Below are 8,420 nucleotides of genomic sequence, written 5' to 3'. Positions count from 1 at the left end.
TCCCACGATCGATCGAAGAGAACTCTGACACACGTGTGCGGAGCAAAAATCACGGCGTGCACACAAGTTATGTGTCCCAAATGTACTCCCTGTCCCAAATGTAATCCCTATACACAAAAGACAGTAAGTGTAGCTACTTGAAATGGAAGTTCTTCTGAACCAACTTAGAGAAGAATAGCAATGTTGGGCCACAGGAGTCATGGGTAAATATTCAGCACAGGAGACCGTAGTTTAGTTTGGGGTCTGAAAGACTGGAGATAATGAGCAAACAGGAGATGAGAGCCAGTTTGAAGACATCGATGTAAACAGCTGCTAATGTGGCGTGGCTGTCAAGACCTAACCATGCATGTGAGTATCCAACCCTCAAAAGCTCATTCCCTGGGTAGAGGAGGGGAAATGTGGACATTTATATCGAGGCGAAACAGACGGTGGATCTTCTGCAGTGGAAGAGGATTGAGCTGAACTGTGATGGAGAGCTAAGAGTGAAGGCATGAACTTCAGCAAACCTGATTCCGACTTTAAAATATAGCGCAGGTACGTCTTTAAGTTATCTGCTAAAGAGCGCTTGATCTGGAAAACATCTGATAAACATCTTAGAAAATGCAGTTTTACATACATTCTAAATCATAAACATTTAGACATCTTCTAAGTGTCTATTTAACATCTGACAGGAAATGTGTTGGAGACATATTGCAGATGTAAATGCAGACATCATATAGACGTCTCGTTGATGTACGTGTGCTACCAGGGTTTAAACACAGCCTGGTCAGTGTGTGTGTGGAGAACAATGAACGCTGTGAATTGTAACAGCTTCAGTTATAGAGAAATACTCAATGCGTCACCTGGCGATACTCCCACATTTGTGAATCAGGCGGTGAAGATTAATTCAATGCTTAGAAGAAAGATGCCATGTGATGAAAGAGTGCTTTGTACTAATGTGTTTTACATAATATTTATATCCTCTGCTCTGAGCAAAGATTATATAACTGTTCAAAGTTTGGCCAACCTGAGGGGCAGGCATGGCCAAACACACAAAGTGTTGCGTTATTTTCCTGTTATTACTGTGAAGCTGCTTTGAAACGATCTGTATTGTAAAAAGCCTATAAGGTGACTTGACTTGACAAAGGCCTCTGCTGTTGTATTCACGTAAAGGCTCCAGAAGAGGAAGATGCAAGATTAGAAGATGCATCTGAAGGTGCAAGTATAATATAGTCTACTGTTATCTAAAACATAATATTGTAGGCCTAATATTTGTTTGACAGCAAAAAGGAATAAGGCATAAACAGATAAAACATGAATAGATTATCACTGTGATATAGCCTAGAGGAAACAAAACAATTTTAAAAAATCATACATTTCTTCCCAAATATGGACGGGATTGTAGAAATAAGCAGCAGCAGCCGCGCATTTTTCTCTCATCCTTGGGGAAAGAGCGTCGTGGATCGCGGTGGTCCCCTGTTCCCGGTGATTGACAGCCCCGGTTGGACCATCCCCCACCGGCGTGCGGAGAGTGCGCGAGCGCGTCGTTGCGCACATCGTGATCCGGTGGATGCGGAGGGACACGCGCGCGCGGGGTCACCTTCCATCACTGCGAGCGAGCGAGCGAGGAAACCGCACGCACGGCATTCATTTCGGTAGGAAACAATCTTATTTTCATGTTACGGCATGGTGAATAGTATTGTATGGTGCATATTTTAACTGGGTGTCGCTCTGTGTTGAAGTGTTTCTTCTGTTCAGACCTCTCTTCCTTTTTATACCCTGAATATTTTTTTCGTGCTTGTTTGCGGTGTATTTCGTGCACATCATGGCACGATATCATGTTAAATACCGACATGTCCACGCGAAGAAAATAAAAGCGATCGCGTTAACCGCGCGTCTGTATATGGCTTTACTGACCTTACTGGTTAAATATTAAAATTCAAGCTATCCATCCATCGAGTAAATAGGCTTGTTTGAAATTAAACATCACTGTAAGTGAATGAAATATCGGGGATTTCATAAAAAAAAAAAAAGAAAGGTCACTTTGAATAGCCTACAGCACAAATCATGCCAAAGAAAAATCAGAGCAAGGCCATGATGATAATCAGGATCGCTTATTTCTAACGTTATGAACATCAAACATGTAATATCACCTATGATATAGATTGTTTTTCCTCTGGTTAGGCAGATGGCGAGGGGTGATAAACAAAACACATATCACCAGAAATATAGAAATATCAGTCTGCCTGGGATTATTTCGTTCAAAATGCGATGAAAATCATTAAATCATCGGGCACGTTTGCTGTGAAACCTGTCGGAAAATAACGCAATTCAAGGAAGGCATCTCAACTGGTCGTTACGTAACAGCTAGCAACAACAACAACACTGAACACTTGACAGTCATCGATGAAGAAAAGCCCGAACATGACAGAATCAGCGATATTTACCTCACAGTAAGAGATATGAATGAATTAGTGTTTTCTTATTTTGCATTTATTTTGATTATAGGCTGTGATAGGTCATGTTTTAGATCGGCATGTCCCTTAACCGTCTTAAAATACACGAAAGGCACACTTGACTATATATTGGCAAAAGCTTCTTGTGTGTATCGATCAGAAGAACCTCCTGCAAATCTACCGGAGAATTTGATGGACTTTGACGCGCCCTTGCGTCATCGTCCATTGCATGTTTACACAGATCATTTTGGTAGACAAAAAAATAAAAATAAATAAATTGGTAGCCAATCATGCTGCTTCATGCTTTCAGATGACCACATAAGGTCTATCAGCCTCTGTATTCTAATATCATATCATTTTGATAAAGCAAGCAGATCGAGTTGTTTGGTCAGTCACTGGCTATGGCTTTTTAATCAAAATATCATCTGTTCATTTAAATATGGATTTTTTTCCATGTAATTGTATGGTCAGGTAGTCCCTTAATCTTCTTTTTTTCTTCAAATGAATTAATGTTGCTCAGTCATATTTACTACATACTTGGAGATTTCTTGCAGTGTTATGACTTTTCCTGGGTAAATATCCATTTGTTTTGTTCTGTGTGTTATCTGTTGTGTTGGGCGCTGTCCGCGGTGCTGAAACCAGATGTGTCCTCTTAAGAGTTTAGGAAATAGTGTTTCCATTCATATTTTCATGAATGTTGTAAAAATCAACAACTTTCTAGCGTTCTTACCAGCCAAAATGACAGTGTTCTGGTATTAAACATTAAAAGAAACACAGGTTTGTTGAATTTTCTCACACATTGCAAAAGTTCTGTGTGGCAGAATGAGACGCATCAGGTTAGTGCATTATATTTGTATTTAAATTAGATATTCCTCAAAACACAACAGAGAGGAAATAAGCTTTTCCCATTCAGAGTTTGTGTTCTGTTGGAAGATGATTATTTGACTAAATGTGGAGCTGATGAAAACTGAGCCATAATTTGAGTAGATGAATCTCGATTACACAAGCAACAGTGACTGAATTGATTTGATCTTTTAGACTAATGAATGTTTGTATGTAGAAGCTACAAGCTAATGAAGAGTGTAAAGCTTTCAATATGTCAGTCCGAGACCATCCGAGCATTTTATAGCTTTTATTTCAAAAGTCTAATTGAAGAAGAAGAAGAAGAAGAGATGGGAGAAATAAATGCAATTATCAAATCTTCATTTATCACCGCTCCATCAGGGTGGGTGGATGTTTTTCCATGACTTTCATGAACGCCATGAACTCTCAGCTTCGGTCCCTCTGGAGTAACCCAGGGTTATGTGTCTCGCTCAAGGGCGAAATGGCTCATCGGTTGCGAGATTTAACCATTACACCTCACTATCTACAACAGAAGGAAGCTTACCTTCATAATGCTCCTGTCTGCTGTATGTAGACAATCATTGTAGCCACTGAACCAGCAGTACAGGCTGTACTTTCCTTCCTTTTCCCCCTCAAACAATACATAGCGTCGTCTACTTAGGCGTTCACCATCACTGTCATTCCTTGTAATACTGTGTGTTTCTACAGCAGTTAATGAAGCAGTTGTCTGTCAGATTCAGTCTGACTTAAGATCATAGTTCAGTTAGATCAAGTTCATTTGTAGTCATACACACGAACCCTGCTGCGAGTTTGCTTCAATCATCCCTTCAATATTAGTGAAGCTGCTTTACATAATAATATGTTGATGTAATGATCAGACTGAAATAATTTGGGATCTTGTTAAAAAAATAAACTTCAGACACTTTTGGAAGTCTGAATGTTCGTCAAGCAGCTTTTCTCCATACATGTATATAGTTTGTGGGCAACACACACTTCTTAGACTGAAAAAATAAACCCCTTTCCATTTTCTGCTTGGTCACAGATTCAGGGTGAGTTCACACATGTAGTTCGGTTCACTTAGCACATTGGCATTTTTAGTATCAACCCTAAAGAGACCGAATCTAAAGGCATAGGGATGTTCACAACCTGATTGGTCGGCTTATATTACGTATTTTTCATGACAGAACTTCCCGAACATCCAGAACAATGCTGTGTTTTGGGATAAATGTGCTCGTTGTATGTGCGTAGCTACATGTGATGGTATTTCGACCAGCTGAGAACTCGTGAACAGCTTATATAATGTGTAAAAGAGTCAAAACAGCGTCAGGAATCCCTCCGTCAGCTTAGTTCGGAACGGGGCACGGTTTGCATGGAAAATTGGCCATGTGAAAGCGGTCATGCGGACCTGGGAGTGCGCCGGGGTACCGAACCCGAGACTACCTGAAGGAGGAGTTCGGTTGCACTCGAACTGTGAAAGCAACCTGGACTCGGGTGCGCAGTTGTTCAGGAAGAGTGTGAAACCAGACCAACGCTGCGTTCGGAATTGGACCGCAGCAAACGTGCTCAGTGTAAAAACACCCTTAGGTGTCTTAGGTGAACCAGAGTTCGTTTGGAAGTGGGCCGAGTGCCATCTTTTCAGCAACCCTCTTGATTGGTGCGCGCCAGAGTTCAGATGGCAGCGTTCGGCAATCAATCGCACCAGGGTTTGTTTTAATCAAACCAAACATGCCAACCCAGACAGCAACATAGTGTCGGCCCAGATCCGGCCCACATCTGGTACAGGTGGAATCCACGTGAACCAGATGTGGACTGGATCTTGGTTGACACTTGGGAGAAAGAACACCTGCTAAATAATTCAACCAAAGAACACACTAAATGCTGGGACAGTCTGCCCGTTATATATACTTGACAAATATGTTAATGCTGTTTTCTACATGAATAGGCATATTCATTATATTCTAAGTAACTTTAGTTAGTCACAGATTCACATGACTTCTTGGGTGGAGAAGGTGGGACTGTTTCCAATTTTACACCAGCTACGTTCACGTCTCTTGAGAGTCGAGAGCATCCCTTAGGCAGCTGTCAGTTCCTCTTCTTCAGTGGCAGGACTGGTTCCCAGCATGCACTGCAGCATGGATGACTCATGCAAACTACTGTGCTGCTGTTTACTGAGCTGTTTGCACGGATGTTGTGTCTGTTGCTCCTTTAGGGCATGATTATTGAGTGTCACCATTAAGTTTATCAATTTCTTCCATGGGACTCAAAAAAAAAGGAAATCCTGAAGACTATCAGCACAGTGGAAGAAAGTGATAATTGTTTTCCATACGGTTGCAATGAATAGGCAATGAAATTTTCCGCTAACCATGCAATATTTGTTTGAGAAACAAAGTTTTCATCGTGTTTCTGTTGCACATACTGTATAGAAAATGTATGCAACAGTCTTTAGTGCCAGACTTCATTCTAGTTCACTAGTAGCCCTTACATGACCTCACCCAGGCTTTATACCTAGGGGAAATCGCTTTTTAATTCACAGGATGAATCTAAAATGAGGCAATTGTGTCTGGCAATGGTCACATGTCATGTAGATAAAAGACTAGGACTTAAGCTGTGCTCTTAGAGTTGTAGTACCACACAAAGCCTCTGAAATGTCTTCTGAATGGCACTTTAAGTATGCCAAGTATGCTTTATTAATAATCAGTTACATTAATTAAATGGACACAGTAGTCTTGGCTTTTACAGCATTAGTTTGCTCAGCAAAACCTTTACAAAGTCAGCGGCATTGAACGCATCAAGGCTGCATGTCATCACTGAGCGTTCACTGTAGGACGCAGCAATCGAATAAAAGTTCAATTAAGGCAACAGTCATTTATTTATTTACAATGGAAATTCTTTGGCTTAATATCTATTGTTATAATGTTATATGACTGTGTATAAAATAGAATTGAAAATGTATTTAAATTAGTCGATCAGAAACATCACAACCTGGAATGGATATAACGGTCAGAATGTGTAACAAATAAAATAATTAAAATAATTTCAGACAGGCAAGGGTAATAATGTGGCTAGCACCTGTTAACTGAATGCTGAAACAGATGCTTCTGTTGATTATATCGGAAAGGATTTAGTTTAAAAGACAAGATAAATAAGAAGAGATTTCTCTTTTGTGGCTCTATAAAAATAAAAATGTCCATGTTGTACACAGGAGTCTAAAAAAAGCTAAATCATTTTTGCATCTTGTTGTAGCCGCACAAAAACAGGTAAGACATTTAGCGTTTGAATTGTTTCAAGATTATCTAATATGTGATTATACATAAAATGACCAACAACCTTAAAAAAAATGGCAAAATATGTGTGCATCATTGCTGTAGCAATGCCCTTATTGTGCAGAAGAGTTACTCAGAGCTAACAAGCCTGAACTAAAGTTTGGTCAGTTGTCTACACAGCTCACTTAGCACTGTAATGATTTTATATATTTGTTTTGCGCCAGAGACAATAAGATCAATGGCTTAAATAGATATAGCTTCGAATGCAGTAACACATATTAATGACTGCTAAATGTCTATTTAATGACAGAATTAATTGGTGACGGACTTCACAAGTCAACAAATCGGATTAATCATTTAAGACCTAATCTTGTGGGGTGGGATGGGGTTAATGAAAAGGTAGGTTTAGGTAGAGAAACGATGCAGCATTTACCTGTGTTTTATTATGAAGTATGTGCAGTTGGACTTTATAAAGTCAGCATTGGGTTTAAAGCACTCAGCATATTGGGAGGGAACAGTTATATTAGGAAGTTATTTATATCTGAAATCTGTCATTTGTGTCTTGACCAAGAAATGATAAAGAGAGACTGGTTTTATGCTCCCTACTTATACAGCAAAGACATAATTGATGAGAGCTGACACAACTCTAAAACGCTACAGCTCTACAATATGAGGTTCTCAGATGCTACATTTCTTGTACCATTATTATCTGTACAGGGTTTTCCCTAGTACACACAGATCATGCAGTCTACATAGGACTCCTGTCCCCCCGGGGAGACACCAAAGATGTTATGTAAGGACCGTTGGTAGTCAGATGATGACCTCGCTTCCAGTCCTACTTGGTCAGAAGATCAGCTTGCTCTCCACCCTGGTCCATCAGGGTTGCGTTTAACTCCACTTTTACACTCACAAATAACCCTAAGCACTTCCCCTCGGGGGAAATCCCCACCGCCATTTTGAAGTATGTTCAACTTCATCAAGTGGACAAGAAAAGCTTATCTGGACAGACCATCGACGCCTCAATTTTGACCGATGGAGCGAGTCTACTCATTTCACACTTTTCAGGCTGATCCATAGACCACAATGCAACACGATTGTGATGTCACAACTGCAACTCGCATTGCTCGCACTTAATTTACCCACAAGTGATCAAGGGCTTATGATCCAATTTAAAACCATTGCAATTGTGGCGCCAGTAGTGGGCACTTCTGCAGCAATGACGTACATACGAGTGAACGAGACGGAAGAGGTGGACTTAAAAAAAGTGGACTTGAACGTAGTCCAGGAAGTTTAGGGATTGCAATTATGTTTCATGTTCATCATTAATAAGTGCTAATTTCAGACTTTGTTAAATCCATCTGGGCAACTAGGTACAGGGTTCCCACGGGTCCTTGAAATCCTTGAAAGAATGTTTTCAAGGCCCTGGAAAGTCTTTGAAAATAAACATGCATAGATACAGGTCACTGGAAGTGCTTGAATTTATTTTGTGCAAGAAGTTTTCTGGAAAAAATTCCATATTCACTCCGGTCCGCTAATGTGTTATTTCGCCAACACTTCATGGCCTATGCACACTAGCTTGCTTGATTTACGTTAGTTACGTTAAGTGTTTCCCGCGTGAGGTACTTTGTGTTGTACGTTGCCATGATGTTCACATGCGCACGAAACTACGATGGTACCTCAACGTTTGTTGTTGGACACAACAAATGTGTCCCCACATTAAGTCCTTGAATTTGAGGGTATTGGACCTGGAAAGTCCTTGAATTTGCAGTCAACTAAGGTGTGGGAACCCTGTAGGTACATCTCATCCCAACTTGAAGCTGGATAATGGCTGGCCATTACAGTAATGCATATGGAGTAGTGGACAATATAGGTTATGGGG

The 8,420-nt window shown here is 40.4% G+C and overlaps 1 protein-coding gene across 1 annotated transcript in view; it reads left to right on the top strand.

The window, feature by feature from the left end:
- Positions 1–1,498: 1,498 nt before the first annotated feature.
- pacsin1a (protein kinase C and casein kinase substrate in neurons 1a) overlaps positions 1,499–8,420 on the top strand; it is a 53,510-nt gene continuing 46,588 nt past the window's right edge. The window contains exon 1 of the mRNA XM_084429014.1: positions 1,499–1,634. The gene's annotated coding sequence lies outside the window, so the exon portion shown is untranslated. The remainder of the gene's footprint in view (positions 1,635–8,420) is intronic.

The sequence above is a fragment of the Rutilus rutilus genome (genome assembly GCF_951802725.1).
Source record: "Rutilus rutilus genome assembly, chromosome: 13".
Taxonomy (NCBI): domain Eukaryota; kingdom Metazoa; phylum Chordata; class Actinopteri; order Cypriniformes; family Leuciscidae; genus Rutilus; species Rutilus rutilus.
The sequence above is the reverse complement of the archived record's forward strand: the minus strand, read 5'-3'. Positions and strand labels throughout refer to the sequence as shown.